The sequence below is a fragment of the Dasypus novemcinctus genome, chromosome 12 (assembly GCF_030445035.2).
Source record: "Dasypus novemcinctus isolate mDasNov1 chromosome 12, mDasNov1.1.hap2, whole genome shotgun sequence".
Lineage (NCBI taxonomy): Eukaryota > Metazoa > Chordata > Mammalia > Cingulata > Dasypodidae > Dasypus > Dasypus novemcinctus.
Window position 1 is genome coordinate 29,402,633 of NC_080684.1, and position 15,346 is coordinate 29,417,978.

Consider the following 15,346-nt stretch of genomic DNA (forward strand, 5'->3'; position numbering starts at 1 on the left):
TAATGTTACTGTTATCAAAAATCAATAGCTTATATTTCATATATTATTCCCACAAACCATCCTAGAATTAATATCATGTATTAGTATTGTATATGTGTTATGGTTCATGAGAGAATATTCTCTTATTTATACAGTTAATCACAATCCATCATTTACGATGGGGTTCACTGTGTTATACAGTCCCCTGTCTGGTAGAAACCATCCAAACTGTACCCCCAGTGGTTCTCAGTTTCATCACAGATATGTGCTGTCATCAGCTCAATCCATTTTAGAAGGTTATCATTACTCCAAAAGGAAAAATTCCAAACTCCTTTCCACACCCCCTTTATTGTTCCATAACATTGATATGTAACCTTCTTTGTCATTGCCATAGTATTATTATAGTATTACTGTTATATTGACTTAGTTTGTGAGGGATGCCATTACAAATACTGTAGACAGTTTGGCTTAAACAACAGGGATATATTAGCTCACATTTTGGAAGATAGAAGTTCAAAATCAAAGTATTTGCAGGCCACGCTGTATCCGAAGTCTGTAGCATTCTGGTAGTAGCATTTTGCAATTAATCTCTGCCCCCATGACATGGTGATCTGTCTGTATTTTTTACCTCCTGTGGTTTCTATTCTGAGTCCAAATTTCCTTTGCCTTAAAAGACATCTGTTTTATAGTCTTAAGGCCAACCTTGATTCAACTTGGCCTCATCCAAATAGGATCTTCAAAATCCCTATTTACAAAAGAGATGCATAACTTGGTCCAGAGGTTAGGACTTGAATATGCCTCTTTGGGGGACCTTATTCAATCCCCAATTATAAATATATGTAATGTAAATATATATATAATATATGTAAGGTAAATGTAAATGTATATACATATAAGTTCATACTCATAACTCCAATTCTAATTCAACACTCTACAAATAATGAATAGACTTTCTCCTTTTCATATTTGTAATTTCTTTCCCCTACAGGGAGTAACTAGGATGCCACGTTCTTCAATGTCTCATTCGCCTAAGTGTAGAATATGCACAAAACAGTTATGAATTGATAACACATATCACTGCTTAAACTGACCCTAATATACAGATTTTAATTATTTACAATTTTACCAAGAATTTATACCTGAAGAAATGCACAAATATTATGAATACAATGTGGTGGGTTTGACAAATGAATATATTGATGGAACTTACATTCCTATTCACTGTCAAGAATCACACATCACTTGCAAGCTTCTGTTTCTAGTTGTTACTTTTGATATTTATAGAAAAATTATGGTCAAGAGTAAGCACCTTTATCCAAGGAGACCTCCATACCTCCATGATAAAACAGTCATCCATGGAATTACTGTGGACAAGATAAAGATAAAAGGTATCTGGTGTCGCCTGTTATTCCAATTAATATGGCTGCTTTAAAATTGACCTCAATGGTTCTTTTTGTTGTTTGCCTATTGCAACCATTTACTGGATTCACAGATTCTGTTGTAAAGAATTTATTATACATAGAGAACAGAAGATCCTTTCTGCTCCATTACGTATGAGGCTTCACATGGAAGTGAACACCTGAAGATATCTCTACTCATGGTCTGGCAGTTAAATCTGTCACTTTATACCATTATTTCTCTATATATGTGGACTTCCATGAAGTCTCTTCATGGGATCACTTTGGGCTTTTTCATAGCAAATTTGTTGGGTTCCAAGGTCAAATATCACTAAAAGAGAGCTAGACAGGAACTTGAAATCTCAAAGCAGTTTTTCTGCTCTACTTAACTGGTTGGAGCAGTTACTACTTACTGCTCAAATTCAAGGGAGCGAATTATTATATTTTTGGTTTTGATTTACATTTCTTTTGAAAAATTTTTGTTTTAGTTTTAGGGAAGCTTTAGATTGCATAAATGTGTCATCAGAATTATAGGGAATTCCCATACACCACATCCCCTCCCACTCCCCCAATTTCCACCATTATTAACATTTTTCATTTCATTAGTGTAGTACAGTTATTAAAATTAATGAACACATATTGTAGCATTGCTTCACATCTAACCATGGTCTACTGTTTATATTAGAGTTTACTCTTTGCACCCCAGAATTTTATAGGTTTTGACAAAATTTTTAATGGCCTGTATCCTCCTTCATTGCTATGACATACGGGCAATTCCAATGTCCTCCAAATGCCCAACACTACACCTCTTCTTCCCTCTCCTTCCCCTTAGAGCCTCTCGTGGTCACAGCCTTTATATTAATGACACAAGTTCTTCCCTTGCTAGTATAATATTAAGTTTACTTTAATAATAGTTGCATTCCACCCTTATGTTTGATCATATGTCAATATTGAGGTTTTTGGGATGGTGATACTTACTCTGCTTCTGGTTGAAAGGGAACTTAGATCCTATGGGGCACATTGATGGAACTATCTTGCTTGCATTTGTGGATACTGTCTGGTTTTCAGGATGGGTTTTGGCCATAATCATTCTTTTGTTAGTTGTCCTTGGTGAGTCCAATGAACTGGAGAGTGGTGTTGCAATTCTGCTATGATTCAGAACTCAATCAGCACATGAACAGTCTGAGGATTTATATCTCTGGAACATATATTTAATGAGTATAATGCGAATTATAGGTTCAAATAAAAGAAATGGAAGAGCTATGTGTAGGGAAATTATAAATGAGTCTAATTCTGTTACATCGGGCCGGGGGGGGGGGCATATATTCCAAAGAAAGTCCACTGACAAGGTGATGAATTTCTGTGATTGCCTGGTAAGTCCTGCAGCATTCTGTAATTGAGTGGCAAGAATCTCCTGATACATAGACAGTGCTTCACAAAGGAGAACAGGCCATTATGCCAAGCTCTTGTTACTGATGATTGTACTTATGATCCTAGTTCTTGTGAAGTTGAAACTTAGTCTAGTATTATATATTGCCTAAAAGTTACCTCTTGAGAGCTTCCTTGTTGTTCATTTGGTTCTCTTTTTAAACCAAACTCACCATATAAATGCACTATATCCCCCCTCGCACCAGGTGTGGGTCATGAATCCTGGGGATGAGCCTCCCTCACACCAAGGGATTATTACCAAGTGACATCTAATGAAGTATTTGGAAAAAGACTTTGGCCATAAAGGGAAAATATTAAATACATTTGAGTTTTAACTTTAGAGATGTCAAAGTATGTTAGGAGGTCATTCCAGAGGTCACATTTATGCACATCTCAGCAGGATCTCATTGACTTTCAAAGTAAGCAGTTCCTTAAACATTGGGTCTTCTGAGGATTCTAAAAACATATAAACAGTATAAGGAAGGCACACGATCTCAGGAATTCAGCACCCTATAATTTAAGATTCATTTAGAATTTCTCTACACATGATTATTCTCTCCCTTTTACTTGAACCTATAATTAAAAGTTTACTCAATAAATATATGTGCCAGAGAATTAAATCTTTTGTATTACACCTATTTTTCCCTCTCCCTCAGAACGTCTGGTGGCCACTGCACCCACACTAATGATAAAAGTTCTTCCATTGATAGAATCACAATAAGGCTATAGTAGAATAACAGTAAGTCTACTCAAATCCATCATTCATTATACAGTCCTGAGGATTCTGGGATGGTAATGCCCACTCTGCCTCCAATTGAGAGGGGGATTAGATCTCATGGGGCAGATAGATGAGGCTATCTTCCTTGTAGTTGTAGACTCTCTCTGTTCCTTAGGATGGTCACAATCTATCATCATCTCCTTGTTAGTTGTACTGGATGAGTTAAATAAACTGCAGAGTAGGAGTTGCAACTCTGTTAAGATTCAGAGCCTAACTAGCACATGGAAACCCCAAAGATTTAATTTTCTTGGGCATACACCTATCAACTCTAGTACTAAATATAGATTCAAGTAGAAGAGGTAGAAGAGTCATGTTCAGGGACATCAAAACTGAGCCCAACTCTGTCACACTGGGGAGCATAAATTACAAGGTAGGGTCCACTGACCAGGTGCCAAATTCCTAAGCTTTCAGCCTTGCCTATAATGTCTAGATGTCTCCAGAGCTCTCAATAACTTAGCTATTTGAGGCAATATTTCCTCTGGCAGTTAAATGCCTAGACATGCATAAGCTTTGAAGTCTTTTAGCCATATGCACTCATTTGTCTTTACTCTTTCCCCCTTTTGGTCAAGGTCATTTTTCCAGTTGCACTGCTGGTTGATGCTTGGTAATAATCCCTCAGTGGCAGGAAAGCTCATCCCTGGGAGTCATGTTCCATGTTTTGGGGGAAGGTAATGCATTTATATGCTGAGTTTGGCTTAAAAAGAGGCCACATTTGAGCAACAAGGAGACTCTCAAGAGATAACTGGCAGCAACAACCATTGTTTCAGTAATTGAGAAATAATATTTCCTTAACAATGTATTTACCTTCAAGAGAATCTTCACTTCTTGTAATTTTTCTTGAAGAACAGATTCCACCAATAAGCAACTATTAATTTTATCAAGAATATCCAGTGGATTAATCTATGCTATTTGTAATGACAAACAAACAATAATAACAAAAAACTAATACGACAAACAACAATGGGAAATATTCTTTCATTGATAGCTCAATCAGTCCCACTCTACTAAATCAGTTGGTATACTAGCATAACTACACACTCAACAGGACAAATAAAATGTTGTGGAATCTATGTGGTACAATACTGACAACTGGGGAAAAAAAGCAATATAGGAAACTTCACATTACTACTTTAAAGGAAATGAATCTTATTTTTATATTTTAAAAAGTCATTTATTTAAATTAAAAGACATTGATATTTGATATAATTTGATATTTAAAAATTGTACATAGTGAAAAACATATATATAAGACAGTCATAAAATTCATCATATACTCTCATTTATTCAATATATTCTTTGGCATATCCAAGAAATTAAAATTCCTTTATATATTCTTGAAAAAAAATTTGTTTGTAAAATCAACTACAGGAATATTAAATCAGAAAATATTTTCTACTTCAATTATGAAAGTATGAACAATGTAAATACTAAAATAAATTTATACAAGTTAAATAATTGATTTACATTCAAATAAAATAAAGTTTCCTTATGTTGCCTATTGTCATTATGAATAATCACAGAACAAAATTAACCTCTACATTATTCCTTTAATGGGTAAGTTCTCTTGGAAGATTTTAAGCATATGCAACAGAACATCTTTTATATGGAATAACAGAAAATTAATCTCAGAATGGATAGAATAGAAACAGTTTCTAAACTCACAGTGGCTAAAGTGAGCACTAGAGTTTACTAGACATGAATTATTCAGCTTGAAGAGTCAGATTCATTTTTGTTAAATTTACATATGTTTTCATGTTAGTTGTTTCAATAAATAGTCTTATTTTTCTGAAGAAGAAGAAAATATCTTTTTGAATACAATTAGCAAGGCTTTTTGAACTTGTTGGCTCCTCAGAGTATAAATGAGTGGATTCAACAAAGGTGCCACTGAAGTATTAAGCACAGTTACTTCTTTACTTAAAGTAACTCTCTCAATTGCTGATGGCTTTATGTAGATGAAGATACAACTTACCTAAGTGATAGAGACAACAATCATGTGAGATGAGTAGGTGAATAATGCTTTTTTCTTTGTTGAGCAGAAGGGAATTTTAGAATTGTCTTGATGATGTAGAAGAAAGATAGGATTACTAAGGACAATGTGGCAATAAAGGTCATAATAGCTAATAAAAAAGCAATCGATTCTAGTACCTGTGTGTCTGAGCAAGAAAGTTGTAGGATAGGAGAAACATCACAAATGAAAAGATCAGTGGTATTGGAGGCACAGAAATCCAGGTTAAGACCCAAAATCAGTGGAGGGAAAATGACAAGGAAGCCAGTTACCCAGGAGCCGAGTACAAGCTGGTGACAAAGTCTTCTGCTCATGATGGATGCATAATGCAAAGGTTTGCAGATGGCAACATAGCGGTCATAGGACATAGCAGCCAGAAGGAAAAATTCTGTACCTCCCAGGAAGATGTTAAAAAAACACCAGAGACATACAACCACCATAGGAAATGGTCCTTTCCCTGGACACAATGGTGACTCAGAATCTGGGGATGCAAACAACTGTGAATGAGATTTCCAGGAAAGAAAAATTACAAAGGAAGAAATACATTGGAGCCTTTAGATGGAAATCTAACAGAGTGAGGGCAATGGCAGTTAAGTTCCCTGACGTGCTCAACAAGTAATTTAGAAATAGAAATACAAAAATTACCATTGTAATTGAGAATTATCTGTCAGTCCCAGTAGAATAAACTCTGTTTGGTATAGTTCTTCATTTCACTTTTGTGATTTCAATTAAGTTTTAGAAATAAAAGGTTGTGGAAATCAGAAATTACATGAATGGATTTACCCCCAATGAATGGTAAAGAAAATGAAACTTATTCAGTAACATACACACTTAAATTATTTATATAATACTCCATGATATTTGAAGGTTTAGTCAAGAACTGAGCAAAAGAAGCTGTAACTAAGAGTTTTAATGTTCTATGGAGGTCAAAATGATTTTGAATTTGACATATAAAACCAATGATAGTTGATTTTCCACCTTCTCTATAAACTTCCAGTTAATGAAACTAATTCCAGATTTTCTTCTGTTAATCAATTAGATAAAAGAGCATGGTTCAGAATTCAAACAAACTCCACTAGTTTTAAAGTATTAATTTCTTCAAATTACAATATTGCCAGTTTGTTGTATTAAAATCTATAATAAATTTCTAAAGCCTTACAGTACATGCCAATAAAAATACTTTATATTCCCACAGTAGTCTTTTCTACCTTCTCAATGAACTACTAATAAAGAAAGAATAGTACTAAAAAAAAAAGAGGAGGAGGAAAGAAAGAGGGTAGGAGGGTATATCAAATAAAATAAATACTAGTTAATTTGGTATATGTGGGAAAAAATGAAAATGATCATTAAGCAAACATGGATACAATAAACTAATAAAGCCAAAGCATAATAAATCCTTGGACACTATGCCATGTTTCATCAGGATCATAAGAGAAGGGAGAGCATAGAAAATGCATTGCTTCTCTTCACAGTCTCCAGCCACATACCTTGATCTAAACCTACCCTCCAGATGCAGTACTAGGAAAGTGAAAACTCGCTGTTTTCTTTTCACATTGCCTGGCTCTTCACATATCCAGCAGTCACTCATACAACTACTCAGTGCCTGTTAATACAAAGAAGTATTGGCATAGGATGTATGTGATGACTTGGATGGGGCAACTGTGTTCTGGTAATATTTTATGCTTTTAATTGTGGGATTTCATGTATTAGAATCTCAAACTTCCAGTGATAAAAACTGAGTAAACTGGAAGACATTACTGTCTCAATAAAGCAGAAATATAGAAAAAAGTGGACCCCATTAAATATTAATAACTGGTCTTAAATCTGTGCTAGTCCACGTTTTTTCCAGCTATGGCTCTGAGATGAATGAACATATTTATGGATACCAAGACAAAGGGAAATCTACTATTCAGATTAATATTTTGGCAGGCCTTTCATTGGTTAACGATGAAAATTCTTACCTGAACAACACAATAAATATAACTGAATTTTAGAAAAGAGTAATAAGGATAAGTTAGGAGAGATGTATTTGGAAATTGTATTGAATCATTTATTACTAATGAGATGGTCTTGGAAAAATTCCTTAGCTTACATTTAGTTAATCTACAGAAGGGTGGTATAATAGTTTTGACCTCAGTTATGAGTATTAAATGAGATGTGGATCACATGTGTCAATGTCTAGATAGTAACACACCACTTAAAAAACAGCAGAGAATAATATACATAAAAACTGTAATATGTACTCAGAGCTTCCATCGTTTCATAGAGCTTCTAAGAGTTAAGACTGTAGCAGAAGCGGATTGGCCTGCAATCTGCTCAGACCAGTGGAGGCCTCTGCACACTGCAAGGGATATTCCTGGTTTTAATATACAAATAATATAATTTATAAAATATTATTTTTGTAGTTCAACTTAGTTATCTCCAATTTGCATTATCTGGTATATGTAAAATTTGAACCACTTTCCTAAATCTGAAAATGCAAATGTCAGAATAAAGTTTAATTTGAAGATGCAAAGATAGGTAACAAAGGACAAGAGTAAGTAATGGGCTTAAAATATGTTTGCTTCAAAGATATTATTAATAAAATGATCTACAAGACATAGTGCTGAATTTAATTTTCCAATAATATAATAACTCTACGTACCACTTTTTAAACAAATTTGATTGTTTATGCTGATTTCATGCTCATCTAATTGATTTTGTGGCCCAAATTCAGAGGTAATGTCAAAAGGTTTAAATAGCATTGCTTATTTTATTACAACTTGCAGGGATTTTTCTAATTCCAATGAAAATCACACTAATTTATTAGTTTGTAAACACAACTAACTCATTTATTTTAAGACCAGGAGGTATAATCTTAGAATAATGCACTAATAACACTTTATATGTAGAAATAATTAAATGCCTAGAATTGTTAACGCATGCATTATTTGATAAAAAATAAATAAAAGGGAGAAATATCTGATGAACCTAAAACATAAGAACTTTTTTTAAGGAAAGGCGTGCTATTGGACAAGAGAAAGGGGATAAAGATACAATTTTAAAAATTAATAAATTTATAATGATATCCTCTGGCCATCATAATGGTAATGATTTCAAAATTAAGAAATAAAAAATTAGCAAATTATACAATAAGCACAAAATAACTACAGTTAAAATTAAAGGAACTCTCACGTATCTGTGTCCCAACTTCAATAAAGTCAAAACAGTTGTCTTCTTAAGCAAGTTATAGACCTTTAAATATAAACACCTATCATTTTATTTAAATATTTCTGATATATAGAAAAAGATTAAAAGTTAGTAGTTATTTCCCAATAGCCAAGCCTTAGAAAGGAAACATAAATCATTTGAGGGTGCTCTCATCTTTTAATATAGATGCAAAAATACTAGGTCATATATAAATATAAAGAATGAATGCACTGTGCTATGTTCATTTGTAATGAAGTACTTGACAACAAGAAAAATATTCAAATTATAGGTCCATATACAATACGAACAAATGTTAGAAATCTAATATTCAATTCAAAAGCATATCCCAAAAGACAAAATATAGTTGCTATCATTTCTACATTATTATTGTATAAAAATATACAAAAATGCAATATAGAAAGAGACAAATGAAAAAAGAGAGATAGTAAGATATAGAATTATAATTTTTCATGTATGTGCAGGTAAAGAAGGGAATAAAAAACAAAATTTAGATTAGTAAATATCTCTGACAGGTAAAATAGAGGAATGCAAACCAAACATAGTATATAAGTTATTGCGTATTTCGTTGGGCAGTATACTCTTAGATATTCTTTTCTTCATTATAATAAATTGATTTTAAAGTAAAGAGAGATAGAAAGGTAGGAAATAAAGAAGTAAGCAAGGGAGGAAGTATGGGAGGGTCAGAGGGAGGAAGGGCAGAAGTCAACAACTTGGGCTTGATGCTTAGGTACAAAAAAAATGACTTTTTTCCACCATGATTATTCTAATCATGGATGCCTAAATATTTTCAGTAACTGCATTTATCAGTAGAATATATTTTATAATACTAAAATATGTTTCAATATATTTCCACTTCAACGTGATATGAAAAACTATTAGGTTGCTAGTACAGCAATAAAACAATGTGTGTTAGACCAAGTAGATTTATTTTTAACTTAAATGACACAATGATGGTATGAAATTAATAAATATTTTATTTTATTTTATCCTTTTCTTAATTTATATGAGAAAACACTATTCAATTTAGATTCCTTAATTAAAGGAATATTAAAATTTCTAAGAATAGCACTGTTATGTGAGCAGTAACTAATAATTGACTGACTAAATCCTAGGCATTTTTCAACCTAGAGAAAGATGATGAACTTCACCACTATTATTCAGCATTATTCTTAAATCTCTGACCAATTAAGCAAGTTTATAAAAATGTATCAGGAAATTCAAATAATGCTTTAATGGTAAATAAAACAGATATTCTATTTACTGATCTGATTTGTCCCTTAGAAGAGCCAAAAAGATTAATTGAACCTATTACAACAATAATTATGTTCAGTAATGTGAACAAATAAAATATAATTGGAAATATTCAATAGTCTTTTCAAAATAGAATAATTCAAATGTAAAATGAAATTTCATATTTCTCAAAAAAAATAAACTCTTAAATTATGTGCAAGCTATACATGACAACATCGTTTAAAAGAGAGCAATATAGAAAACAACCAAAACTTCCAAATAACATCCATTCTTTGAATTGAATTTATTCATTAAGATGTTATATTTTGAAGTGAGAACTTTGATAAACATGCATTCATAAGAAAAAAGCCTTTAAATAGATTTTAGACACAAAATTCCAAAACAGTGTCTATAAAGTGATACCATTTTTATGTGTCTATAAAGTCTGTAAGTATGATTTCTGTACTAGTATACAGAAGTAATAAACATGATTAAAGATATTATTTTTATGATATATTAAATAATGCATTATATATTTAATAAGAAATTAAGTCATTCTTAACAATATTCTAAGAGAAATGAAGAAACATAACAATCTTTTCAAACTTGTGCCTTCATTATTTTTTCGTAATACCTAAACGTATCATTGAGTTGAGAAAACTGATTGGTGAGATATTTTAGAGCCATGATTTCAACATAGAAAATTTATTAATGCACATGATTAAGTTATCATGTTGTCAGCAGATCATTTTCCTAATAAATTGAACAAACCATGACAATTTGCAATTTAAAACTATTCCTGAACATGGAACATAAACACTAACTGAATAAGCAAAATCATTTGGCAAGTAATATTCTCTTTCTTTTAAATTCAAATATTTAAATTACTTTCATTATAGTTGATTAAATTATGCTATTCAATTTCCTGATCTGAAGTTTTCTATTCCTTTTAAAACATTGATTGCCTAATATTTTTCCTTCTATGTGATTGATCCCTTTTTCTGTGATATGAAATCAGGAATCCTTTACTCCTTAGATTAAAACATTACATTTCTTTAGTACTTAACAGTTTACTTATTTTGATACTTCTTAGTAGATTTATTCTCCTCTACCTTAATTCTTTAGTAAATAATCTCCATGTGTTTGGTGGAAAGGATGTATTACAGAATCATAGCTAAGTCAAGGCCCTTCTTCCTTAATCATATCTTACTTTCATACTATTTCTGTTGCTAATATGTCTTCATTCTTACATCTAACCTATTATGAAAAATATTATGAAATTATCTGTATGCTTATTGGGGGTATCGGAGTAATTTCTGAATCTAGAAGGAGAATTGGTTCTGCAACCTGTACAAATTTGGCAATTAAATTTCTCAATGATATGTTAACATTGTTCACAAGCGTTGATTGGAATTATATTTTCTCACCTCACATCTTCACAAAAATTAGTTTGAAACTTGAGAAATATTTAATTTCTGCCAATTATTTGTAGATGAAAGAATCGTTCTCTAAGGGATAGTGTCCCCGAGGAGAAATAGAGAAGATTAAATACATTATAAAGAGATTATAAATCACCAGCTGCCTTTTATTTCCTTTCATTTTATTATATTTTATAAAAGAAGTTTTAGGATAAGATGAAAAATATTCATATATACAGAGTTCCCATAAATCCACTGCCCCCATTATGAACACCTTGCTAAGTGTGGTATATTCATCACAACTGATGAAAGCATATTACTATAATTTGTCTATTAACCATTTTCTATGGTTTATGTTAGGGTTTCCTGTTTGTGTTGTACAATCCTTTGTTTTATTTAAATGTTTTTCTAATAGCATATATACAACCTAAAATTTCTACTTTTAACTACAATTCAGTGAGTTAATTATGCTCACAAAATGGTGTTACTATACTCACCATTCATTACCAAAATATTTCCATCATGAAATAGAAACTCTATGCAATCTAAGCATTAGATCCCTCTTCCCTATTTCCACAGCATTCCATGGTGATTTTTATTCTAGTTTCTAACTTTATGAATTTTCTTATTCCAATTATTTCATGTCAGTGAGTATAGAGAATATTTGTCTCTTTGTGACTGACTTATTACCACAAGGATGTCTCAAGGTGCATCAGGTTTTCACATGTATAAGAATTTGATCCCTTTCTAAGGTTAAATAGTAGCTCATTGTATGTTTCTGCGACATTTTGTTTATCCATTCATTGGTTGATGGACTCTTGGGTTGCTTCCACCTCTTAGCAAATGTGAATAATGTCTTTATGAACATCAGTGCTCAATATCCACTCAAGTCCCTGCTTTCAATTCTTTTGGTATATAATAAGAAACAGGATCATTGGGTTATATGACAATTCTATACTTACATTTTTGAGGAACCATGAAACCATTTTCTAGAGCACCTGCACAATTTTACAATACCACCAGAACTGAATGTGTTCTTATTTCTCCTTATCCTCAAAAACACTTGTAATTTTCCATTTTCATTTAAAAGTAGCCATTCTAATGTATATGAAACCATATCTATTTGTGGTTTTGATTTGCATTTCTCTAATAGCTAATGATGTGGAATATCTATATATGTGTTTTTGTCCCCAACTGTATATTATCTATAAAGAAATGCCCATTCATGATTTTTTACCAATTTTTATTTGGGTTCTTTGTCTTTTTTTTGTTACAACATATTAACATATTAACAGACAAGTGATCATCACAATTGATGTAAGAAAGGCATTTGACAAAATCCAGCAGACCATCATGAAAAAACATTGTTCAAAGTATAGCAGTGAGCCCTGTAAAATGACAGCTTCCTACCCAACTGAGAAGGATACATCAGATCAAAGAAAGTCTCAGACAAGTACAGCTTGAAGAACAAAAGGGCTTTTAATAGGGGGTTAACATGGGCCCTTGCCCTTGATGGTCTGAAGAGAAGATCCTCTCTCTTAGAGATTCTGAGCCTTGTAATGACCTAAATTCTCAACTAGGATGGCAGGCAGAGACCATGGCACTATAGAGGCTCGAGGTGTACTTGCCACAGAGCAAGAAGGGTCTTTTCATATTACATCTATGTGTGGATGTGGAGGGCATGTGATGAGGAATCATGATTAAAAAGTGCAGACTTGGCCCACTGGTTCGGGAATCCGTCTACCACATGGGAGGTTTGTGGTTCAAACCCCCGGCCTCCTTGACCCGTGTGGAGCTGGCCATGCGCAGTGCTGATGCGCACAAGGAGTGCCGTGCCACACAGGGGTGTCCCCACGCAGGGGAGCCCAATGCACGAGGAGTGTGTCCCATAAGGAGAGCTGCCCAGCATGAAAGAAAGTGCAGCCTGCCTAGGAATGGTGCCGCACACATGGAGAGCTGACACAGCAAGATGACGCAACAAAAAGAAACACAGATTCCTGTGCCACTGACAACAACAGAAGCGGACAAAGAACACACAGCAAATAGGCACAGAGAACAGACAACTGGGGTGCAGGGAGAGAAGAGGAGAGAAATAAATAAATAAATAAATCTTTAAAAAAAGTAAAAAGTGCTGTGATCAGGAATGTAATTAAGAAATGGACATTTGCAATGTTTCCCTTCAGATAAGAAGTTAAAATTTAACAGGAACTACATAAAATGAGCATTTACAATGTTTGTCAGTAGGGCTGAAGTTTTATCTTTACAGTAATTAAATATGGTATCCATTGATATGAAAGTGATCAAGCAGTTCAAAGATCATATTATTCTTAAAGTTTCCTGGGAGAGTATCTATGCATACTTTATCAGTCACATGCTCAGAAACAGTTATTTCCCAAGGCTTGTTGTGTAACTATTAAGAAATGAAAAGCTAACTGAAAGGAAAAAGATCAGGAACAGTTGTTAGAAAAATGCAAAACCATATGTGATACAATATGCAGAAAAATAAAAATAGAAGGAAAGTTCCTCAACTTGATAAAGGTATATATGAGAATAAACTGTTAACTTCCTTTTCAATGGTGAAGGACTTAAAATGTTCCCTCTAAAATCAGGAACAAGACAAGAATGCCCACCATAATAGTTATTGAATCTTGAATTGGAATTCTAAACAGAGCCATGTGTAGGGAAACCACAACTGAGTCCAACTCTCACACTTCGTAGCATAAATTCCAAGATAACATCCACTGGCAGGGTGCCAAACTTCTGACATGTCAGCACTGCCTATAGTGTCTGGATGCTTCTAGAGTCCTCAGGAGTCTGGTTATTTGGAGCAATATTTACTGTGGCAGTTGATGAGATCCTATTGAGATGTACATAAGGATAACCTCTGAAGTGAATTCCTGATTCACTTTGAAGTCTCTTAGCCATAAGAACTCATTTCTATTTACCATTTCTATTTTCCCCTTATGGTCAAGGTCTTTTTCCAGGTACATTGTTAGATGGTGCTTGGTAACAATCCCTCAGTGCCAGAAAGTCTCATACTTGGGAGTCACATCCCTGGGGGGAGGTAGGGCAGGGTGGTGGGGGGAGGTACCGCATTTACATGATTTTGGCTAAGAGAGAGGCACATTTGAGCAATGAGGAGGCACTCAGAAAGTAATTCTTGATTACTAACTTAATATCATTACTTGTGATTGGTCTGTTGAATTCATCAGTTTCTTCCTTTATCAATGTAGGCTTCTTAGTATTTCTACAAACTTGTCTATTTCATCTAAGGTATCTATCTTGTTGGCATAAAGTTTCTCAAGGTATCCTCTTATGATATTCTTAATTTCTCTGTGATCAGTGGTGATATCCCCTCTCTCTTTTTTATTTTATATATTTACATTTTCTCTGATTTTTCCTTTGTTAGTCTAGATAAGGGTTTGTCAATTTGATTTATCTTCTCAATGAAACAGCTTTTGTTTTGTTTTCACTAATTTTTTCTAGTTTTTTTTTAAATTCTCAGTTTCATTCAGTTCTGCTCTAATTTCTGTTACTGCTTTCTGTTTGCTTTTTGATTAGTTTATTTTAATTTTCTATTCCTCCTGGTAAGCAGTTAAACTTCAATTTTAACTCTTTTTTCTTTTTTAATATAAGCATTTACACCTTTAAATTTCCCATCTCTGCACTGTTTTGCTTCATCTCATAGGTTTTGAAATACTGTGTTCTCCTTTTTTATTCCTTTCAAGGGAGTTACTGATTTCTGATTTCAATCAGAGAAGTTACTTTGAAAATTTCAATCTTTCTGAATTTGTTGATACTCATTCTGTGGCATAGAATGTGGTTTATGCAGGAGTATGATCGATGTAAGAAGAATGCATATCCTCCTGTATTTGCAAAGAGTGCTCTGTTAGGTCTAGAT

General features: G+C 33.1%; 1 pseudogene; it reads right to left on the reverse strand.

The window, feature by feature from the left end:
• Nucleotides 1-5,359: 5,359 nt before the first annotated feature.
• LOC105746825 (olfactory receptor 6C70-like) overlaps nt 5,360-15,346 on the reverse strand; it is a 66,538-nt pseudogene continuing 56,551 nt past the window's right edge.